Source organism: Lepus europaeus, chromosome 4 (genome assembly GCF_033115175.1).
Source record: "Lepus europaeus isolate LE1 chromosome 4, mLepTim1.pri, whole genome shotgun sequence".
Lineage (NCBI taxonomy): Eukaryota > Metazoa > Chordata > Mammalia > Lagomorpha > Leporidae > Lepus > Lepus europaeus.
Window position 1 is genome coordinate 22,615,084 of NC_084830.1, and position 23,253 is coordinate 22,638,336.

The following is a 23,253-nucleotide window of genomic DNA, read 5'->3' on the forward strand; positions in this document are numbered from 1 at the left end:
GGCTAATGGCTGCCATGGCCGGTGCTGCGCTTCTCCGAAGCCAGGAGCCAGGTGCTTCCTTCTGGTCTCCCATGTGGGTGCAGGGGCCCAAGCACTTGGGCCATCCTCCACTGCCTTCCCGGGCCACAGCAGAGAGCTGGAATGGAAGAGGAGCAACCGGGACTAGTACCTGGTGCCCCAACCAGGACTAGAACCCAGGATGCCGGCGCCGCAGGCGGAGGATTAGCAAAGTGAGCTAAGGCGCCAGCCAAATTCCCTGTTTTTCAAAGAGAGAACTCAGAGAGAGGAGATTATCACAGTTAATAAATGAAAGAGATCGCAAGTCAAGGTTTCCCTGTCACCCAAGACATTTCCCTCATTCACATTTTCTTAACAAACATAAATACATGTTATTTATTCTTGCCAATATTTTCTATTTTTTTATTATTTTCATGCAGTTGAAAAATGGTGGGGAGATCAACCTTCCATCTGATAGTTCAAACCTAAAAGGCCCTCAACATTCAGGCTAGACCAGACCAAAGCCAGGAGGCAGAAATTCCAACCTGGTCTCCCATGTGGGTCACAGGGACCCAAGAACACAAGCCATAATCTGCTGCCTTCCAGGGTGCATTCACAGGAAGTTGGATGGGAAGCAGAGGAGCCAGAACTTGAGCCTAGGCACTATGATGTGGGATGCAGGCATCCCAAGGAGCAGCATAATCTACCCACCACAGTGCTCACCCCTTTCCTGTCTTTTGAGGGGACTGAAACTACAGCTACCCCATCACTTATTGCCTGGAGTCTAACATAGTCCACAAATCTACCAAGGCTAGATTCAGAGCTCTGGTGAGCCTTCCTCTGAGAGCCCATACCCCAGAAGAAAACTCCAGGAAATATATAGCCACCTACACTAAAGAAAAAAAATGTAAAATATTACTAACAGGAGCAAAACTTTAAATCAAAGGAAAGAAGCTCTATGACAGCATTTCAAAATCAGCCTTAAAAGGAATGAAGAGATCTTGAAAACCTCTACTGATGGAATTTTAGGTTTCCTGCAAAAATGAGAGGCATACAGAGGGAGACAGGTGGGAGGAAAGGGAGGGAATTTGGAAGTCCACAATGGTCTCCTCTCCCACAGGGAGAGTGGGGGAAAGCAGAGAGAAAGAGAAGGCAAGAGACAGAGAATCCCATTTTGGTCTAGGGTTTGGGGGAATTGTATGAGGGTACTTCAATAAGTTCATGGAAATGAAATTAAAAGTTTATTGAAATCCATGTGTAGTTTTCTCATAACATCCTTCGTATGCATAAATTTCAAATATTTTGTGCCATCTTGTAATTCCATTTTTCAGTAGCTTTTTGAAGTCACCTTCTATTTGCTATTTTATTTGTTTAACAAAGTGTCTGGGGAAACTCAGTTTTTCATTTTCAGCTATTATTCATGTAAATTTTGGTCCAAGTTGATATCTTCTTATGCAGCCTCTTTGAAATGTTAATTAGGCGACGAAACTTCTCATATTTTTCAGCTATTTCAATCTAAAACATTAGATGGTTTTCTCAGAAAATTCACCATTGGCCAGCAAATAGAGAATTTCCATACTCTACAGCAACTTCAAGACAGAGGCTCAAAGGAAAAACTGAGAGCTGAAGTCAGCAGGCAATGTCCTGCTCATTGATTATTGTTTTCATTTAAAATTGTCCAGCTTATGGTCTTCACAGGGTTTGTGATCCTTTTGTGTGTGTGTGTCCCTAGCACTTAGCTCAAAGCTAAACATGTGTTATCAGCCCAGTATATCTTGGGTCAATGAATGAACAAAGGAAAGTGTGAATGAGCAAATTACCACATTCCACAGAGCAGCATGATGGTTTAGAACTCATAATCACCCACAGGCATTGCTCTCCTGGGCTGGGTGACACCCACGTATGTAACATATGATCCTCATTGGATTTTTCAGAAAATGTTTTCTAAGTAGCAGGTGTGCTGGACTCTGAGCGTGCAGTGGTGACCAAAACAAGTTTCTTTACCTTAGGGAGCATACAATCTAACTACACTAACCAAAAAGAACATGCTCTGAAGGCTGCAGGTTGAGGATGAGACTATAGACATGGAGCATGAAATACATAGTACAGGAGTTGACTTTTAGGCTAAAGAGACAGAGCCAGCTATGAGAAGACATAACACAAAAGGCATTTTGGAAATTGGGAGCATTTTGCACAATAGTCCTTAGGTGGGAGAGAGCAGGAACAGATCCAAGTTGTCCTAAATGCATAGAGTTTAGTGAGATCAGAGAAAAGGCCTTTGTAAGGTAAGTGATGTGAGATCAATTACAAGAGATGAGCAGATATCAGAAGTTGGACAACCTTGTGTATCAAGGGAAGTATCTTGACTTTATCTCAGCAAAATGAAGTCTGAAGGGTTTTGAGTGAATGACATGAACGTTGGAGATTCTTATTTAAGTGACTAGGACAAGGAGCAGACCTGAGTATTTAATTAGACACTCTTCATTGATTCTACCACAGAGCCATTTGAGGACCAATGTTCTAAGTAGTCCTGCAAGAGTAAACCTGCTTACTCACATCTCTGCTCTGAACTTCCCATCATGCCTCATTTATACAGAATGAAGCATAATTATGTTTCTGCAAGTCTGGTTCAGTCTAACTTTCCTGCCCTACATCCATTCAGCATAGACAAACTGCTTACTTTAGGCTATGGTGTGAGCTCTGCAGTCAATAGAGTTGAACACATCACTTTCTTCATAATTTGCAGTGGTAGTGACGGTTGCTTCTCATTGTGTTGAGATTTTAATTTGATAATATGTGCAAACCTTTCTACTTGTCACTTACTAAGTACTTCCTAAAACTTAGCTCCAGCATTTACATTTTCCTAATTCTGCTCTTTGTCTTATTTATCTCATTTGAATACTTTCCCATTATTACCCACCTTGATAGAACCTACCTTCCTGCTCAGTTCCTCACAGACACAACTTATCTTCCCCCTCTTTGAGCTCCTACAGTAATTATTGACTATTTTTGAAAAAAAATCTCATATATTAATTTGAAAGCACTCTTTTATTGCTGTCCACTCTGATGGGTATTTAATGTGTTTCTTATCTGCCCTGGTAGACTATGTGCTTCCTTGGAGGCAACATGATGTCCTGATAAAAAGCATGGACAGAACTCTGGCACCACTACTAACCTTGGAGAAGCTACTTAACCCCTTTGTTCCTGTTTCCTAGTTTGTCAGTTGGGATTGATAAGAGAATCTAGCCATCACTGGGACACACTGGAAAGAAGATCCGGAGGTGGAAATGAACAAAAGCTGTCTTTCAGATGCAGTTGTTGGGGTGACTCTGCGGAAGGGCATTTGAGCAGACACAGCGTTAATGCAGGGAGCCAACCAGGGAACTAAGAGGAGGAAGGGCGGAGGGAATCTCAGTTGCAGAGTCTGAGGGTGGAGGAGCATAAGGTGAAAAAAGGGGAGAGCAGAAAGGGCGCACTTAAGGGATGAGTTCAGAGAAATAGTTGGGTCCAGGGGCTGTGAATATTAGAGCTGGATTCAAATGTAAATAAAGACTTCGGGGTTTCCTCTGTGTGCAGGGTCCTGAACAGAACAATGAAATGGTCAGAGTTAACTAACAGGAGGTTCACTCAAGTTCCCGGGTCTGACTTTCTCATGTACTTTCCTTAGAAAAATCTCGTTTCTCAGAGTAATAATAACAAAATAAACTTTTATAAAATAGCTGTTTTGCCTTCAAAGCCTCCTGAAATAATCATTTATGATCTTCACCTTCAGATGGAGTTTTCAAAGTGACTCTGACCATAGGCATTTGAGCAGACACTGTGTGAAGTCAGGCAGCCAGCCATGGAACTAAGCTTAGGAAGGGCAGAGGGAACGGCAAGTGCCAAATCTCAGAGGATGGAGGAGCAGCAAGAGCGTGTAAGAGTATCCCCCACTTAGGAAAAGAAGTGTGGTCATGAGAAGCTTACCCACGTAAACAGGTTCTGTAATGGCATGGCAGATCCCCAGGAGGCACCACCCAACCAGGATGTACATGTGCTTAATTGGGTTAATTTCTCAAGTGTCACAGAACACTTCCATTCAGAGCCTCCAAGGAGGATTCAGGAGCATAAAGGGTTAGACACTTTCCTTGGCCAGAGGGATCCTGCACAGGCACTCATCCTTCACCGTGGGGGAGAAGCGCTGGCCAGCCTTCAGCTCATTCCGAACCTCCTGTGAAGTGAACCTGCCAAGTCTGATCTGTCAGCACTTGCGATAATGAAGTAATTTATGATGGTCTGTGATGATAGAGTTGAACGGGGCTTGAAAATCTTACTACATAGGACAAAAATGCATTTTAACTAAGAGATTTCAAATTAATGAGCAGAACAACTGTATCCATCTGATCTTTGGAATGAGTATATAGAGTGTAGTTGATTTAGTTGAATGCAACTAATATTCAGATGCAACACTGTCAGAAACTTAATGACTTTCATTGAGTACCTAAATCGAACCACTTTTTGGAGAAGTAAATAATTCTGTTGGTGGGGATGTAAAATTCTGATAAACCTGAATCATGTTTCAGAAGAAAATTCCATTAAAAATAAAAAACATCATTTCCATATTTGTATAACTGAACTGGACAATTAAAACGACTACCAGTCATCACCTGGTCTCTGGAATCATATGAAAATAAAGAACTTATACAGTTTTTCCTTTTTTTAAAATTATTTTATGACATATGCAAATGGAATTTTCCTGAAGTCTCAAGTGTGTTCTTTTTGTTTTCTCAGCTTCTTCACTGTACAACAGCAGCTGCTTCTACACAGTTGATCTTACTGGAGTGGCATTTTCTTGCACATTTGCCCAGAAAAGGGCATTCTATGATGGCCTCACTGCCCGTGATCTATTGTTTTCCTCACTGAATTTTTATCTTCCACATTGAATTTTTGTCTCTGTACTTTCTTGATCAGTTCTAGAAAGACTCATTAGCATGATTAACAAAAGTCAAAAGCTGTATAATTCTTCAACTGGAGTTCATTAAGTTTCCAATGATGAGGTAGTGGGGGGAAAAAATCAGAGATAATTTCAGCCAGGGGACACTCCTACAAAATAACAGACTCATCTGCTGCAAAGCATTTGGGAGATTATCTCCTCTGTTTTCTGCTTCCAGGCAAGACATCATGTAAGCCATGTCAGCGCCTCAAACTACCCTCTGACTGGAAAGCTCCAACGAAAGGAAATCACATCCTCTCCTCCCTCTTCTGATACTCTCATTACTTAGAAAAGCCTCACATTTTGAGAAATCAAATATGGAAAACAGAAGGTTTTACTCAATTGATTTTTTGAAGATTATCAAAAATACATGTATTTTTATATATGAGAGAACTCAAAAAGTTCACAGAAAAATTTTTGAAATCCATCCATAGCTGTTTCACAACATACATTTTTCTTTTTCTTTCTTTTTTTCTTTCTTTTTTTTTTTGTGACAAATAGACAGTGAGAGAGAATGACAGACAGAGAGAAATGTCTTCCTTCCATTGGTTCACCCCCCTATGGCCGGAGCTACGCCGATCTGAAGCCAGAAGCCAGGTACCTCCTCCCGGTCTCCCATGCAGGTGCAGGGGCCCAAGTACTTGGGCCATCCCCCACTGCCATCCTGGGCCACAGCAGAGAGCTGGACTGGAAGAGGAGCAACGGAGACTAGAACCAGTGCCCATATGGGATGCCGACACCACATGTGGAGAATTAACCAAGTGAGCCACGGCGCTGGCCCCAACAACATACATTTTTCTTGAAGTTTTTTGAAGACACTTCGTAGCATGGATTTCAATTTTTTGCAACAAAATGAGTTTGTTATATGAATTCCATTTCCATAAACCTTTTGAAGTCCCACACATACATTTTAAAAAAGGACTTAAAGCAAAGCTGAAAAATTGAAAATGATACTCAAATAGCATTGAAAAGAGCTAACACCATTTCTTCTTAATATTGAAATGGTTCATTTCAGATCCACATGATTTCTAAAATAGCTTTTTATATTTTTAGCCAAATAACTCATGTTTATTGTGAAAAAGTATGAAAGAGGAACTTTTAAAAAATCACCTGTAATTCAGCCTCTAAGGAGCCACTGTTAATAACCACTTACATAAAATGATTTCCTCTGCATGTAAAGATCTCAGTGAATATTTTACAAGGATGGGTTCAAACTTTTTAGGATTTTGGAAATACTTTTTCTCACTGACAATTGGAACAGAGCTCTTTCATATATTTAAAGCTTTTAAAATATATTGTTAAGTTAGCAAGAAAGTTTTTAAAAATGACTGTAGTAATAAAATCTTAGAAGGCAAAAGAGTTTTTTTTGAAGGATTCATTCATTTATTTGAAAGAGTTGGAAGGCGGAGAGAGACAGAGAGACAGAGATAGAGAGAGAAAAAGAGATCTTCCATTTACTGGTTTGGCCAGGAGCCAGGAGTTTCTTCCATGCAATTGAAACCCGGAACTTGCTATTCTATCTAGCTACAACTTAGTACCTGCCAGTCAACCATTCCCCATCCTCCTCACTCCCTTCTCTCTCCAGTCTCCAGTAACTGTTAAGAACAGGCCGGCGCCGCGGCTCAATAGGCTAATCTGGATTCTGTCTTGGTTGCTCCTCTTGCAGTCCAGCTCTGTGCTGTGGCCCAGGAAGGCAGTGGAGGATGGCCCAAGTGCTTGGGCCCTGCACCCACATGGGACATCAGGAGGAAACACCTGGCTCTTGGCTTCGGCTCAGCGCAATGCGCCGGCCGGAGCGGCCATTGCAGGGTGAACCAACGGAAAAGGAAGACCTTTCTCTCTGCCTGTCTCTCTCACTGTCCACTTGGCCTGTCAAAAAAAAAAAGAACAAAAATTATCTGAATTAAGAATAGTGATTATTAAGAGGCTGAAGAGGGGGAAGGGCGATGGTATAAGGTCATGTGGAAATGGGTGCCAAAACATCCAAAAGAAATAACAAGTTACAATGTTCCATAGACAATGAATTGACTACGGTTCACAATAATGTTTCATATTCTGTCTAAAGAACTGGAAGAGAGGAGCCAGTAGGTTCAAAACACGAAGGAAAAATAAATAAATGGAAGTATTGTCAGATTTGATCAGCTTATGCTGGACATATTTATTGAAATATTACACAGTACCCCATAAAATGTACAAGTATTAATTGTTAATTGAAACTTTAAATAATAAGGAAATTATGAATGAGAAAAGATTACTAAAAAACTATGATTTTAAAATGAGTTAATATTAAAATTTATGTGAAAAAATAAGCACACATAAGCAGTCAAGAAATCCAGTAAAAGGAACAAATTTGGAGAAATAGCTGATTTCAGGACTGACGAAAGAAAAATACAAGATAAGCTTGGAACATCTTGTTCCAGAGAGTAAAGAAACTGCTCAAAAATTGATGAAGTCATGTCAAAAGGATAGAGTCAGTTTAAATGATTTCGCTGGCCAAATTTGCAATAATTCATTGAGTAAAAATGAAGGGGATTAGTGTTGGGAGGGGAGAGGAAAAGCTTTCCTTTCTGTAGACTGCCAATAAATGAATGTAGAAGGACTCAGAAAATTTCCTTTTGCACCCAACAGCAAAAACTGGCTTGGTAAGAATCACTGGATGCTAAAGTTATCAGAGGGTGAAACACTTCATAAGCAACGAGATATTTATTTAGTAAAAGGTTGTGGTGTTGGCACATTGCAAATCAATGGGAAATAAGGGAACAGTTGGCTGGGGAAATTGGCTATTCATCAGGGACTAAGAGTGTGGATTCCAGAGCTGAAGTGTCTGAGATAGAATCCTTGCTCTGCTGCTTACTTCCTTTGTAATTTTGCACAAGTTCCTTAACTTCTCAAAATTCTGTTTCCCCATCTGTACAATATAAGAATGCTTACTAATATATTTATGAAAATTAAATGTTACCATTTGTAAAACACAGAGAAGTGCCTGGTACACAGTCAGCACTGTATATGAAATAAATTTGGAAAAGTAATCATAAAATTATAATCAATCACATCACATCATTCCAAAAATTTGTCCCAGGTAGACTAAAGACTGAAATTAAAAATTAGAGTTTTACTCTCTGTCTCTCTCTCTCACTGTCTAACTCTGCCTGTCAAATAAAGAAAAAAAAAAAAAGAAAGATCTCTGTGTGTGTCTGTCTCTGTCACTCTGTCTCTCAAGTAAATAAATAAATCTAAAAAACAAAAATTACGGTTTTAGTAGATATTATGAGAGTGCACATTTTACTTCTTTCTAAAATGTTTTAAAATTTTATTTATAACTCTTAACACACACTTAAAAATATGCATAATTATGGGGTACCACATGATGTTTTAGTTTCCGGAGCAAGATACAAATAGTGCAAACCATGAAGGAAAATATCAATGAAGTATATTACATTAAAAATTAAGAGTCCAAAAGGCATTTGAAGCTCAGCTAGTCCAAGACAACACTCTGGATTCCAGACCTCCTTTAGCAAGTTTTACCTCAAGGAATGACACCACTATTCATTTATAGTCAACCAGAAACCTGGGAATAACTCTTGATGACTTAGTCCCTTTTGACTTCCATTGTTGTGTTTATCAACGAGACTTTCCAACATTCCCACAAACCTGCTCAGTTGAAGTCAAAATGGTCTTTAAAAAATGGGAATCCCGGCCGGCGCCGCGGCTCACTAGGCTAATCCTCCGCCTTGCGGCGCCGGCACACTGGGTTCTAGTCCCGGTCGGGGCACCGATCCTGTCCTGGTTGCCCTTCTTCCAGGCCAGCTCTCTGCTGTGGCCAGGGAGTGCAGTGGAGGATGGCCCAAGTCCTTGGGCCCTGCACCCCATGGGAGACCAGGAGAAGCACCTGGCTCCTGCCATCGGATCAGCGCGGTGCGCCGTCCGCAGCGCACTACCGCAGCGGCCATTGGAGGGTGAACCAACGGCAAAAGGAAGACCTTTCTCTCTGTCTCTCTCTCACTGTCCACTCTGCCTGTCAAAAAAAAAAAAAAATGGGAATCCCAACAGGTTATCCTCCACTTAGTATCTTTCAATGGGTTTTATTGTTCCTATAATAAAGTCAAACATTCTCTGCATGGTCTAAAACATCAGGCATAGCAGAATCACACCCATCTTCCCAAACTCACCAACTTATCTCACTCTATGCTGTCTCACACTACTTCTGCTCAGGTCTTCAAGATTTTATTTTCACCCCACCCCCCTACCCTGGCTTCCACCTCTGGGCTCTTTATTTATTTATTTATTTATTTATTTATTTATTTTTTGACAGGCAGAGTGGACAGTGAGAGAGAGAGAGAGACAGAGAGAAAGGTCTTCCTTTGCCGTTGGTTCACCCTCCAATGGCCGCCGTGGTCGGCGTGCTGCAGCCGGCGCACCACACTGATCCGAAGACAGGAGCCAGGTGCTTCTCCTGGTCTCCCATGGGGTGCAGGGCCCAAGCACTTGGGCCATCCTCCACTGCACTCCGGGCCATAGCAGAGAGCTGGCCTGGAAGAGGGGCAACCGGGACAGAATCCGGCACCCCAACCGGGACTAGAACCCGGTGTGCCGGCGCCGCTAGGTGGAGGATTGGCCTGTTGAGCCACGGCGCCGGCCCACCTCTGGGCTCTTATTCTCCTTGTGTGGGTGCTTTCTTTCCCATTCATTTAGCCACCTCCTACTTTTCTTCAGATCTCTAGCAAGTCTCACTTTTTCAGAGTCTCTGGAAAGAGGCCCAATCCTCCTGTTTGGAGTACTGATAACGGCTCTTCCACTGGACTTGTCTCTGTTGCAATCTTGCATTTATGTAGGTCTTCTCTCACCAGACCTTCATCTCTGTATGATTAGGAATAGTGACTATTATTTCAGGCATGGAAAGCCAAGACACTGCAGCAAAAAAAAAATGAGCTAAATGAAAGATCTCTGTGAGTGAGATCCTGGTGAAAAGAAGGGCCATCAAAGAAGGAGGCACCTTTCTCTGAAGGGAGGAGAGAACTTCTGCTTTGATTATGGCCTTGTCTAAATAAGGTCAGAGTTTGTGAACTCAAGAGGATTCCATAGCCTTGGCAGCTCATGACAAGAGCCTTGGATGATTACTGACGTCATAAATAAGAGTGCCAATTGTTAAATCAACAACAGGAGTCACTGTGCACTTGCTTCCCATGTAGGACTTCTGTCCTTAATGTGTTGTACTATGTGGATTAACGGTAAAACTATCCTTCAAACAATAATTTATATTTTGTGTGTCTGTGTGGGTGCAAACTGTTGAAATCTTTACTTAGTACAGAGTTGATCTTCTGTGTATAAAGATAATTAAAAATGAATCTTAATGAAGAATGGGATGGGAGAGGGAGTAGGGGATGGGATGGTTGTGGGTGGGAGAGTGGTTATAGGGTGAAGAACCACTATAAGCCAAAAGTTGTACTTTCGAAATTTACATTTATTAAATAAAATTTTTCTATAAAAAAAGGAATAATGACTATTACCATCATGCTGTGTTAATCACCATCCTGAACCAGCAAGCTTGCTGAAATAAGGATGACTTTTTAAAGGCTTAGCTATGCTAACAGCTTAGGTAGCAACATCTTGCAGGGTTAGTCAGTGTCTTGTAGGATGTGTTATATACTCTGTATTCATCTATTTTCTATTATTGTAATGAAATAACTGAGGCTAAGTGTTCATAAGGAAAAGAGCCTTGCTTAGCACACAGTTTTGGAGGCTCAAAGTCAAAAAAGCATGGCACTGGTTCTGGTGAGGAGGCCCTGATCATATCACATCATGGATGGTGATGTCATGGAGGAGCGCTTCATGACAGGAGCACATGTATGAGGGAGTGATCATATGGCAAGTGAGAGTACACAAAAAGCCAGTAATGACCTCACCAGGCCCCACCTTCTAAAGCTCCCAAACTTCAACACTGTTATACTGAGCACCAAGCCTGCAGTGCATGAACCTTTGAAAGAAAAAAACCACATCCAAAGTATATCATGCTCTAAGTCAGTCTCCGGTAGAAGATCCTGTTTCCCCTTTCATCATGATTGGGAAGTCTTGGAATGAAAGTTTGGAAATGGAAATGATTCTTCTTACTGTACCTTTTGCACATCATCCCTGGAACTACAGATTCTAGAGCTGTCAAATCTTATTGCCATATGGAGGAATGTTGCCACTAAGGGATACAACAGTGATTGTCCGAACTGGAAACCAAGATTGCTGGCCACTTTGGGCTCCTCATGCCAGTGAATCATTAGGCAAAGAAAAAGATTACTATATTGGCTGCAGTGACTGACCTGACTGTATGAGGATACTGATTGTGTCCAAATAATGTGAGTAAAGAGAAATGAAATGAAGAGGATTTTAAATGAAGAGGATCTTCTGGGAGTTCCACAATATTTCTCTATCCTGTAATTAAAGTCAATGAAATATATAAAACAAAACAGAAGCAGGTATGACAATGGTCCAGACACTTCAGTATTAAAGCTTTGGTTCCCATCACCAGGCTTCCTAATGTGTTTACATAGCTAGGCTATGGGCTTTGTGGTGTGTCTATTCGACTAGGTTATACTACATTTCCCAGAATTCTCTCCTCTGTAAATTATTAGAGTGGATTATAAGAAAGATTCTGTGGATATCTGGAAGGCAGGAATGAAACCACAGCCCTTTTGTCATGTACATATTTTGCCTCTCATATGTGTCTCACCTCATTGGCATGAGGCAGTGGCTAAGCCTAAAACTGTTGCTTTTTCCCCTGGATCTTCCTTTAGCTTCACTGGATTTCCAGAGCAGATGTATATTTAGCTACATGGTAAAGGGTATCAGATGTTCTGCAAAACACTCACATTAAAGTTGAAAGAGTTGAGAATTGCTTAGATGTTGCTAGAACACATAAGACCCATAGTCTAGTATTGCTTATGTTTATTGTTCAAGGCTCATGCCTGTTCACCTTCATTTTACATCCATCTTCCCTTTTCAATGGCCTTGTAAACTTCAAGGTCCAGCATCAGATTAAAGATAGCAGTGTTGGGAATAAGATGGCAGAGTAGAGAGGGAGCTTACTGCTCTAGTTTAGGAGAAGATAGTTTTAACAAAGAGAGGACAGTCTCAGGGAAGATTTAGGGAGAAAATAGCAGAGGAAACTCCACACAAATTAGAGAGACACAGTGAACCTACATGAAGGGCTTGGACATGCATAACTCAGGACCCCAGCAGCCAAGTGCCTCTGCACCAGCTTTGGAGAGTGAGGTGAAACCAGACTGCAGCAGCCCAAGCCACTGGCAATAAAGCTGCAGGAAAAGCCTGGAGGGAATCCGGCTAGGAGCCCTGTGGGGGACAGTGTATCTACTAAACTAGAGGAGAAAAAAAAAGGGGGCACATTTCTCTCTCTCTGATCACCCTGAAATGCATCCTGTAACAAGCCAATAGAGAGCGGGAGCCATTTTGGACATACATAACAGCTGTGCCAGTTCTTGTCCATGCCCAGCAACAAGCCAAGCAGAGACTCCTGAGTCTGGCAGGGAAAACTGGCAGGGGGCTGGGTACTCATGACTGTGGGAGGTTTGTGTACTAGGACTGAAAATACTGAGGCTGTGTGGGAGGGCTCAGGGTGTGGCTGGGACTTTGGGCATTCACTATGGGAGGCCCCACACACTCAGGGCTCCCTGGTTCCCTGGTGAGTGACATTGGGACATTGCTAGGGAATCTGTGCTTACATCAAGGACTGCACAGATCCTTTGTATGGTTCTTGTGGAAGCATGAACAGATATTATACCCACTGGGGCTGGCACCCAGGCACTGGATTCCTTTGAGGAGAGGAAGTGAGCTGAATCTATGCCAACAGAACAGAAAAACCTCCCTTTTGAATAAGAGAGAGAGAGAGAGAGAAATACCTTTACCATGCCCAACCTGGTTGTCACCTAAACACTCTCTTCACACTGGAGCACTGAACAGAGGTTCCTGGCCACACACACCACACACTTCTAGGTATTCACAGAAAGCAGAAACTCCATTAAATCCACACAAACATAGTTCAAAGATAAAAGTCACCACAGCAAAAAAAAAGAATAAACCAACAAGTATCTCCACAGATGCCAAATAATAAATACACCAATTGAAACAAGAATAAGTAACACAACACGATGCCACCAAAAGAATACAACCCTTCAATACTAGTTTGTGAAGATGGAGAGATTGAATAAATTTCAGAAATGGAATTCAAAAAATTGATCATAGGATTACTTAGAAGTAATCAGAAGTAAATTAATAAAACAATGAAATCCATAGGTGACATAAAAGAAAAGTTCTCTCATGAAATTGAGACCTTAAAGAGAAAGCAAAATGAAATCTTAGAAATGAAGAATTCAATAGAACAAATAAAAACTGCAGTGGAAAGCCTTAACAACAGAATCAGTGAAGCAGAAGAAAGACTATCTGACTTAGAAGACAAATCACAGGAAATTATACAGTCAGACAAAAAACAAGAGGAAGAAATTAGAAAACTAAAAACCACCGTTGGGAATCTACAGGATACTATCAAACAATCTAACATACGGGTCTTATGAGTTCCTGAAGGCATGGAAAGAGAGAAAAGATTAGAAGATTATTACTATTAGGGAATAGTAACAGAAAACTTCCCTAATTTAGAGAAAGGGACATCCACATCCACGAAGCACCAAGACACATTTTAATCAAACTATCCACAGTAAAATATAAAGAAAAGATTCTAAAATGTGCATGAGAGAAGCACCAGCTTACTTTCAGAGTAAGTTCTCCAATTAGACTCACAGCAGACTTCTCCTCAGAAACCCTACAGGCTAGGAGAGAATGGCAAGATACATTCCAAATTTTAAGAGAAAAAAAAAGTCAATCAAGAATACTGTACCCTGCAAGCTCTCATTTATGAAGAAGGTGAAATAGAAACCTTCCATAACTAACAGAAATTGAAAGAATGTTTCACCACTCATCCAGCCTTGCAAAATATGCTTAAGGATGTGCTACGTACAGGAAAACAGAAACATAGTCACCACCACGAAAGAAGGTAAAGGGAGAAAATCTCCCAGTAAAAGTACAAAGGAAATCCAAAGTAAAATATAGGATTATTTATGGAAAAATGGCAGGGCAATGTTGTTACTTATCAATAACCACCTTGAATGTAAATGGCCTCAACTCTCCAGATAAAAGACACAGACTGGCTAAATGGATTAAAAAAACAAAACCATTATATTTGCTGCCTACAAGAAATACATCTCATCAACAGAGATTAACACAGACTGAAATTAAAAGGATGGAAAAAGATAGTCCATGCTAATGGAAACCAAAAATGAGCTGGTGTAGCCATTTTAATATCAGACAAAATAGACTTTAACACAAAAGCTGTTCAAAGAGACAAAGAAGGGCACTATGTAATGATTAAGGGATCAATTCAACAGGAAGACCACATGCTAGACCATAAAGCAAGTCTCAGCAGATTGAAAAAAATCAAATTCATTCCATGCATCATCTCAGACCACAATGGAATGAAGCTGAAAATCAGTAACTCAGGAATCTCTAGAACATATGCAAACACATGGAAACTGAACAACATGATCCTGAATGAACAATGGGTCATTGAAGAAATCAAATGAGAAATCAAAAAATTTCTGGAAATTAATGAAGATGACAATACAACATATCAAAACTTAAGGGATACAACAAAAGCAGTGTTAAGAGGAAAGTTTATAGCAATTGGTGTCTACATTAAGAAATTGGAAAGGCATCAAATAAATAAGCTATCAATGCATCTCAAGGATCTAGAAAAATAACAGCAAACTCAAAAACTAGTAGGAGAAAAGAAATAATTAAAATTAGAGAAGAAATAAACAAAATTGAAACCAAAAAAATACAAAAGATCACCAAAATGAAGAGCTAGTTTTTTGCAAAAATAAACAAAATTGACACCTCATTGGCCCAACTAAGCAAAAAATGGGAGAGAAGATCCAAATTGATAAAATTTGAGATGAAAAAGGAAATGTAACAACAGATACCACAGAAATAAAAAAAAATCATCAGAAATTACTATTAAAGCTGTATGTCAACAAAGCAGGAAACCTAGAAGAAATGGGTAGATTCCTGGAAACACACAGCCTATCTAAATTGAGCCATGAAGACATAGAAAACCTGAAAAGATCCATAACCAAGATATAAATTGAATCAGTAATAAAGACCCTCCCAACAAAGAAAAGCCCATACTGGATAGCTTCACTGCTGAATTCTACCAGATATTTCTACTCAAGATTTTCAAAACAATTGAAATGGAGAGAATCCTCCCAAATTCTTTCTATGAATCCAGCATCACCTAAATTCCTAAACTTTAAAAAGATGCAACAGAGAAAAATAACTACAGACCAATTTCCCTGCTGAACACAGATGCAAAAATCCTCAACATAGCCAATCAAATGAACAATACATCAGAAAGTTCATTCACCTGGACCAAGTGGGATTTATCCCTAGTATGCAAGTATGGTTCAACATTCACAAATCAATCAATGTGATACATCACATTAGAAACTGAAGAGCAAAAAACATATGATTATCTCAATAGATGTAGAGAATGCATTTGATAAAATACAATACCATTTCATGATGAAAACTCTATGAACTGTAGAAGGAACATTCTTCAACACAATCAAGGCAATCTATGATAAACCATGGCCAGCATCTTATTGGATGGCAAGAAGTTAGAAGCATTCCCACTGAGATCAGACAAGGGTGCCAACTCTCTCCACGGCTATTCAATGTAGTCTTGCAAGGTCTAGCCAGAGCGATTAGGCAAGGAAAAGAAATCAAAATGTTATAAATTGGGAAGGAGGAAGTCAAACTATCCCTATTTGCAGATGACATAATTATAGATATAGATATGATTATGATATAGAGAATCCAAAAGACTCCACTAAGAGACTGTTGCAACTCATAGAAGAGTTTGGTAAAGTAACAGGATATAAAATCAACACACAAAAATCAACAGCCTTTGTATTCATAGACAATGCCACAGCTGAGAAGGAACATCTAAATTCAATCCCATTCACAACAGCTGCTAAAAAAATCAAATACCTGTAATAAATTTGACCAAGGATGTCAAAGAACTACAAAACATTAAAGAAAAATAGAAGATACAAAAAAATGGAAAATTATTCCATATTTATGGATTGGAAGAATCAATATCATCAAAATGTCCATAACTCCAAAAGCAATTTATACATTCAATGCAATACCAATCAAAATACAAAGACATTCTTCTCAGATCTAGAAAAAATGATGCTGAAATTTATATGGAGGCAAAGGAGACCTCAAATAGCTAAAACAATCTTGTACAACAAAAACAAAGCCAGAGGCATCACAATACCAAATTTCAGGACATACTACAGGGCAATTATAATCAAAACATCCTGGTACTGGTACAGAAACAGATGGATATACCAATGGAACATAATAGAAACACCAGAAATCAATCCAAACATCTACAGCCAACTTATATTTGATCAAGGAGCTAAAACAAATCCCTGGAACAAGGACAGTCTTTTCACCAAATGGTGCTGGGAAAACTGGATTTCCACATGCAGAAATACAAAGCAAGACCTTACACAAAAATTAACTCTACATGGATTAAAGATCTAAATTTACAACCTGACACCATCAAATTATTAAAGGACATCGGAGAAAAACTGCAAGACATTGGCACAGGCAAAGAGTTCTTGGAAAATACCCCAGAGGCAGAGGCAGCCAAAGCCAAGATTAACAAATATGATTACATCAAATTCAGATGTTTCTGTATGGCAAACCGAGAGAATGAGCAAAATTATTTGCAAACTATGCAGCTGATAAAGGATTAATAACCAGAATCTACAAAGAGATCAAGAAAATCCACAACAAAGTAACAACCCAGTGAAGAAATTGACCAAGGACTTAAACAGACATCCAAATGGCCAACAGACATATAAAAAATGCTCTGGATTACTATCTGTCAGGGAAATGCAAATCAAAACCACAATGAAGTTTAACCTCACGCCAGTTAGAGTGGCTTTCATACAGAAATCAACAAACAATAAATTCTGGCAAGAATGTGGGGGAAAAGTACCCTAATCCATTGTTGATGGGAATGTAAACTTGGATAGCCACTATGGAAGACAGTATGGAGATACCCCAGAAATCTGAATATAAACCTATCATATAACCCAGCCATCCCACTTCTGGGAATTTACCCGAGGGAAATGAAATCAGCATATGAAAGAGTTATCTGTACCCCCATGTTTATTGCAGCTCAAGTCACAATAGCTAAGACATGGAATCAACCCAAATGCCTGTCAATTGAAGACTACATAAAGAAATTATGGGATATGTGTACTATGGAATACTACAAAACAGTTTAAAAAAATGAAATCTGATCATTTGCAACAAAATAGATGAATCTGAAAAACATCATATTTAGTGAAATAAGCCAGACCCAAAGGGACAAATACCATATGTCTTCCCTAACCTGTGGTAACTAATAGAGTACCTAAATAACTGACCTGTGATAATTAATAGAGCAATCCGTAGAAGTGAAATTGACACTTCAAGAAGCAATGACTTGAACAGCCTTTGTCTTGACTGTTGAGGAACAGGTTTTTTTAGATATTATTTGTTGAGCTCTTCACTTAACATAGCATTGAATATATGCATATAAAGTGAATCAAAAATAGATCTCAGTTAAAAATAAGAGTGGGAATAAGAGAGGGAAGAGGAAGAGAGGTGGGAGTATGGGTGGGAGGGCAGGCTCAGTGGGAAGAATCACCATGTTCCTAAAGTTGCAACTATGAAGTGAATGAAGTTTTTAAATATAAAGCTGTATAGTTTTGCATACATTCCTACAGACTTATTTCTAAGGGTACAGTTTAAAAACTTGCCATGGCACCCCAAATCTGCTTAAGCTGGGTAGTGAAAATACCATCTTAATTGTTAAAGTGATCATATGGATAGGATTAAGTGTCTGGTTGTAATAATAGAATTTAAAAGGATTGAATGCTCCAACATGGGAAGCAGTCCACACAGCAGACTTGTAGAATGATAATCACTTTTAGTAGCACTCTGACCTCAGAATCAGCCCTTGAGTCATGCTGGTATGGCTGAAAAGCCCTTGAGAGCATTTCAGGCATGGACAGCCAAGACACTGGTAAAAAATATTCTTCATGAAAGATCTCAGTAGGTAAGACCCCAGTGGAAAGAAGTGGTCTTGAAAGAAGGAGGAACTTTTCTCTGAAGAGAGGAGAGAATTTCCACTTTGCTTATGGCCTTCTCTAAATACTGACAGAGTTTGTGGATTCAAAAGGCTTCCAAAGTCTAGGCAGCTCATGTCAAGGACCTCATTGATGTTACTGATGTCATACATAAGAGTGTTAATTGTTAAATTAATCACAGGAATTACTGTGCACCAAGTTCCCATACAGGACCCCTATCCTCAAAGAGTTGTATTATAATTATGTCTAAGTGCTTGTAAAAGATATATCATTCTTGGGTGCATCTTTAAATCTAATTAAGTTTCCAAAAAATAAAGGAAGTGAAATTAACTTCAAGATGCAATGACTTTGAACAGCCCTAGTCTCAACTGTTGAGGAACAGTTTTTTTTTTCTTTAGTGCAAATTGTTGAACAGTTTACTTAATATAGATTTGACAGTCTGTGTGTAAAGTTAATTGAAAATGGATCTTAGTGGATAATGGGACTGGGGATGGGAGAGGGAGGTGGAGGAGGAGTGGGAGAGTGAGTGGGAGAGTGGGGATGAAGGGAAGAATCACTATGTTCCTAAAGTTGTACTTATGAAATGCATAAAGTTTGTAAAAAGTTTCTTTGGAGGGGGAATAAAGTTAATTGAAAATAAAAAAAGATAGTAGTGTTACAAGTTCTGTCAAACAAGATCTCTCATTACACCTATCTCCTAATAGTTCTCCACCCTGACTGATAAGGAAGGTAAAAGAGGTAAAATTTGAGCTATTAAGGTATTAATTTATTTTTATTTTTATTTTTTTTTATTTTTGGCAGGTAGAGTGGACAGTGATAGAGAGACATAGAGAAAGGTCTTCCTTTTGCCATTGGTTCACCCTCCAATGGCCGCCGCGGTAGGCGCGATGCGGACGGCGCACTGCGCCGATCCGATGGCAGGAGCCAGGTGCTTCTCCTGGTCTCCCATGTGGGTGCAGGGCCCAAGCACTTGGGCCATCCTCCACTGCACTCCCTGGCCACAGCAGAGAGCTGGCCTGGAAGAGGGGCAACCGGGACAGGATCGGTGCCCCGACCGTGACTAGAACCCAGTGTGTAGGCGCCGCAAGGCGGAGGATTAGCCTAGTGAGCCGCGGCGCCGGCCTAAGGTATTAATTTAATACTTTAAAGTTTTACTAGTTATGGTCGGCTCACTAGGCTAATCCTCCGCCTGTGGCGCCAGCACCTTGGGTTCTCGTCCCATTCAGAGTGCCGGATTCTGTCCTGGTCGTTCCTCTTCCAGTCCAGCTCTCTGCTGTGACCCGGGAAGGCAGTGGAGGATGGCCCAGGTCCTTGGGCCCTGCACTCACATGGGAGACCAGGAGAAGCGCCTGGCTCCTGGCTTTGGATCGGCTGCACCGGTCGCAGCATGCCGTCCGCAGCAGCCATTAGGGGGTGAACCAATGGAAAAGAAAGACCTTTCTCTCTGTCTCTCTCGCTGTCAACTCTGCCTGTCAAAAAAAAAAATTTTACCAGTTAGATTTTTCATGTAAAATCTGATATATGTATGAATATACAAAATGATTACTTTGCAAAAAGTTTTTTTGCTTCAGTATTTAACTTTTTTGTCTTTTTAATTCTTTTTTATTTGTTTGAGAGGTAGAGTTACAAACAGAGAGAGGATGAGACACAGAGAAAGGTCTTCCACTGGCTGGTTCACTCTCTAAATGGACGCAACAGCTGGAGCGAGGCTGATCCAAAGCCAGGATCCAGAAGCTAGGAGCTTTTTCTAGGTCTCTCACATGGGTGCAGAGACCCAAGCACTTGGGACATCTTCTTTATACTGCTTTCCTAGGCCATTGGCAGGGAGCTGAATTGGAAGAAGAGCAGGCAGGACACAAACTGGTGCCCATATAGGATGCCAATGCTGCAGGTGGAGGTTTAGTATACTTAGCCACAATGTCAGCTCCTTCAATATTTACCTTTTATTGATGCCTCTTAGTAGACCAACATTTCTGCTGCCTTGGCACTAGTCATAATTCATCCCACAGAAAGCTATAGTCTGGAATGGTAAAGCCTAACAGTTAAGGTGTCAGGAGTCATGTGTTCTACAGAAAAGTACATACATAGGTTTCATTTCCAGCTCTGACTCCTGATTATGGCTTCTTTCTAATGTAGACCCTGGGAGGCAGTAGAGATGACTCAAGTGTTTGGGTCTCTGCAACTCACATAGAAGATCAGGATGAAGTTATAAACTTAAGCCTGGCCCAGTCCTGACCATAGTGGGTATCCCTTGGAAGGATTTATTCACCCACGTGGAAAACCTGGATTGTATTATTGATTAATTAATTTTTTGCAAAAATCAACAAAAATACACTTTTGGTGTCAGAGAGATATCTATAGTCAAATACTTGCTCAACCATAGTTTTTGTGAGTGTATGCCAAATTTCTTGCTACTCTCCAATGGGATAGTCTTCATGAAAAAATTTAGAGAGCTTCCAATATTTTATTTTTATTCAGGAGCCCAGGTACCCATCATAGACTGGACTCCACCGGCCTTCCCATCTGGTTCTCACATATCATCAATCATGGTGTCTTTCTCATTCTTTTCATGCCTGATCCATCTTAAGGCTATTATGAGACGAGACTTAACATTTCACAGAGTCTGACACATCTTAGGTAGGGAAAATGTTTATTCTTAGAATGATTTCTTTCCAGATGGTTCATACTTGAGATCTTGCCGCGGACCGGCTCTCGCGTAGCCACCAGACCCGAGGGGAACGAGGGCCGAAAGCACAGGAGAAATAGAAATCGGCGAGGGGAAATGACAGACAGACACACACTTTTTGAGTATGTTGTTGCTGCAGTCGTCTGCCTGCAGTTGTCTGCCTGCAGTTTATTGGTGGGAAAACCAGAGTTTATATAGGGAAGCTTACATTGTTGAAGACAAAAGAAATTTCAAGATTACAAAAAACTTGTTAAGGCTAATGGGGTTACATGATTAACTTTATAAGAGACACAGGGAGACATTGTGGTGATGATTCGCAGTCCTACTTTTAAGAAAAGGTAAAGGTCAGGTTACTAGTTAACCTCTCATTAGGAGAACCTGGGACAGGGGAGTTATCAGATGGTGGTGCCTGTTAGCCTAAGTCCATATATCACCTATGTAAGATTGAATGTAGCTTTCTCATCCCCATGCTGCTTAAACTTGATAACCCAGAACCTAAATCACACCTCAGCTCTCTAAAGCTAACACCTCAGCTCCCTTTGTTTTATCTTGTTTAGGGTGTGCTGTTTTTTGTCAGTGTTTAATGCCTCCTCGTAAATTGCCCTAATGACTGGTGGGCCAAAGTCTAAAGTGCTTTTTGTTGATTTTTGTGAAATGCTTATTGGCACTACTTGACTCCTTTGTTTTTAATCATGGTGCACTTGTCCTAACGCACTACGTGGCATAACTACTAAATACAAAATCACTATTAATGTTGAGACACATTGTTTTATTAACCAGCAGTAATTAGGTCTTTCACTTCTTGTTACGTAGCCAAAAGTCTTTACAACCCTGGGCTACACAGAAGCCACCGAGGCCACACCCCACAGGGTTCTCGCCTCGTCCCTGTAGCGTGAACCCCTGACGTAACAAAAGTTTGCTACGCAGGTGTTACAACAGCTGTGGGCGCAGCAGCTCCCCCTTTTTTTAATTTTTAAGACGAAGTTTAAAGACCTCCTGCTGGACATCTTGCAATGAGCTGAATAGAAGCTTTAAGATTTCAGGAAGAAAAAGAATTATTAGTAAAATTACTAATGCCACTATTCCCATATTTATGAGGTAGTTTTTTTAAGTTATGGGGTTTAAGTTTTTGATTTCTGCTTCTAAGCTTGCAGCTATACTCTGTAAATCCCCTATTTGCAACCTAGATTGACTAACGGCAGCTATCTCCTTTTGCAAAGCATGTAAATTATGTGTAACCTCATTATCATGCCATACACCCTGTAAGTGTGTTTTTATTTTCTCCCAAGGTTTTGAAGTATTGTATGGTAGCGGAGTAACACAGATTGACTTAAAATTACTATGACAACGAGCAGAAAACATTGTTTGCAGATTAGCAACATCCTGTCCCAAAGTTAAGACTACTTTCTTTAACACATTTATTTTTGTTTTTAATTTCTGATTTATTGTCTTTTGTGTAATTAATGCCATGGTAATATTTTTATTTAATGTATTGACATAGTGAGCAGTTTGAATTTTCTGAACTAAAGCAGTAGTTGCAATCGCAAAAGTAGTGATAATAGTAATTAAAGTAGTAATTCCTAAGATCAAGGCAGCAACAAAGCGTTTCGGACGTAAAAGCCCACTTAACAGATCTAATACTTGTAAAGCAGAATTATTATACCAATTTTTTTCTTCTAATTTAACAGGTAGCAGCACAAACGGCGGTCTACGCACTAACAGTATGGTAGTAAAATTTTTAGGCTCAGCAGAAGTAATACAATTTGTCATTTTACATGCAGCACAAGTAATCTTATATGAACGACCTTTTTTTGTTATTTTTACAGCTTTAGTTTGAGCTAACAAGATAGTACTAGGATAAGCTACACATGTTTTAACCGTAATAGGCTGTGAAAAAGTTTGATTGGGTTGTTTTTTTTTTTTTTTTTTTTTTTTTTTTTTTTTTTTTTAACAACATATTTGTCATTTGTTAACACTTTTACAGGTTTCCTATCCAACCACCCCACAGGCTGTACAATGGGAGGATTAGGAACATAAGCCCAATATGAAGTCCCCTCAGTTTTTGGAGTTGAAATCAAGGCAAGAAAAGCCACAAAAAGATAAGAGGTTGTACGAGGCTTCTTTTGTTCAGCGAGAAGTTTCTTTGCCTTTCGAGCTAGGTGACGGATCATCGTCCAAGTGATTTTCTGCCTCTGCTGGACTATTTTCAATTTTTTCATCTGATGTTTTATGCGTTTTTTCTGCTTCTTCCAGCATCGCTGCTTGCGGCGCTGTGCCGGGGGCCTCCCTGATGAGCCTATCTGGGATCCAGACAGGAGAGTCGGCATCCTGTG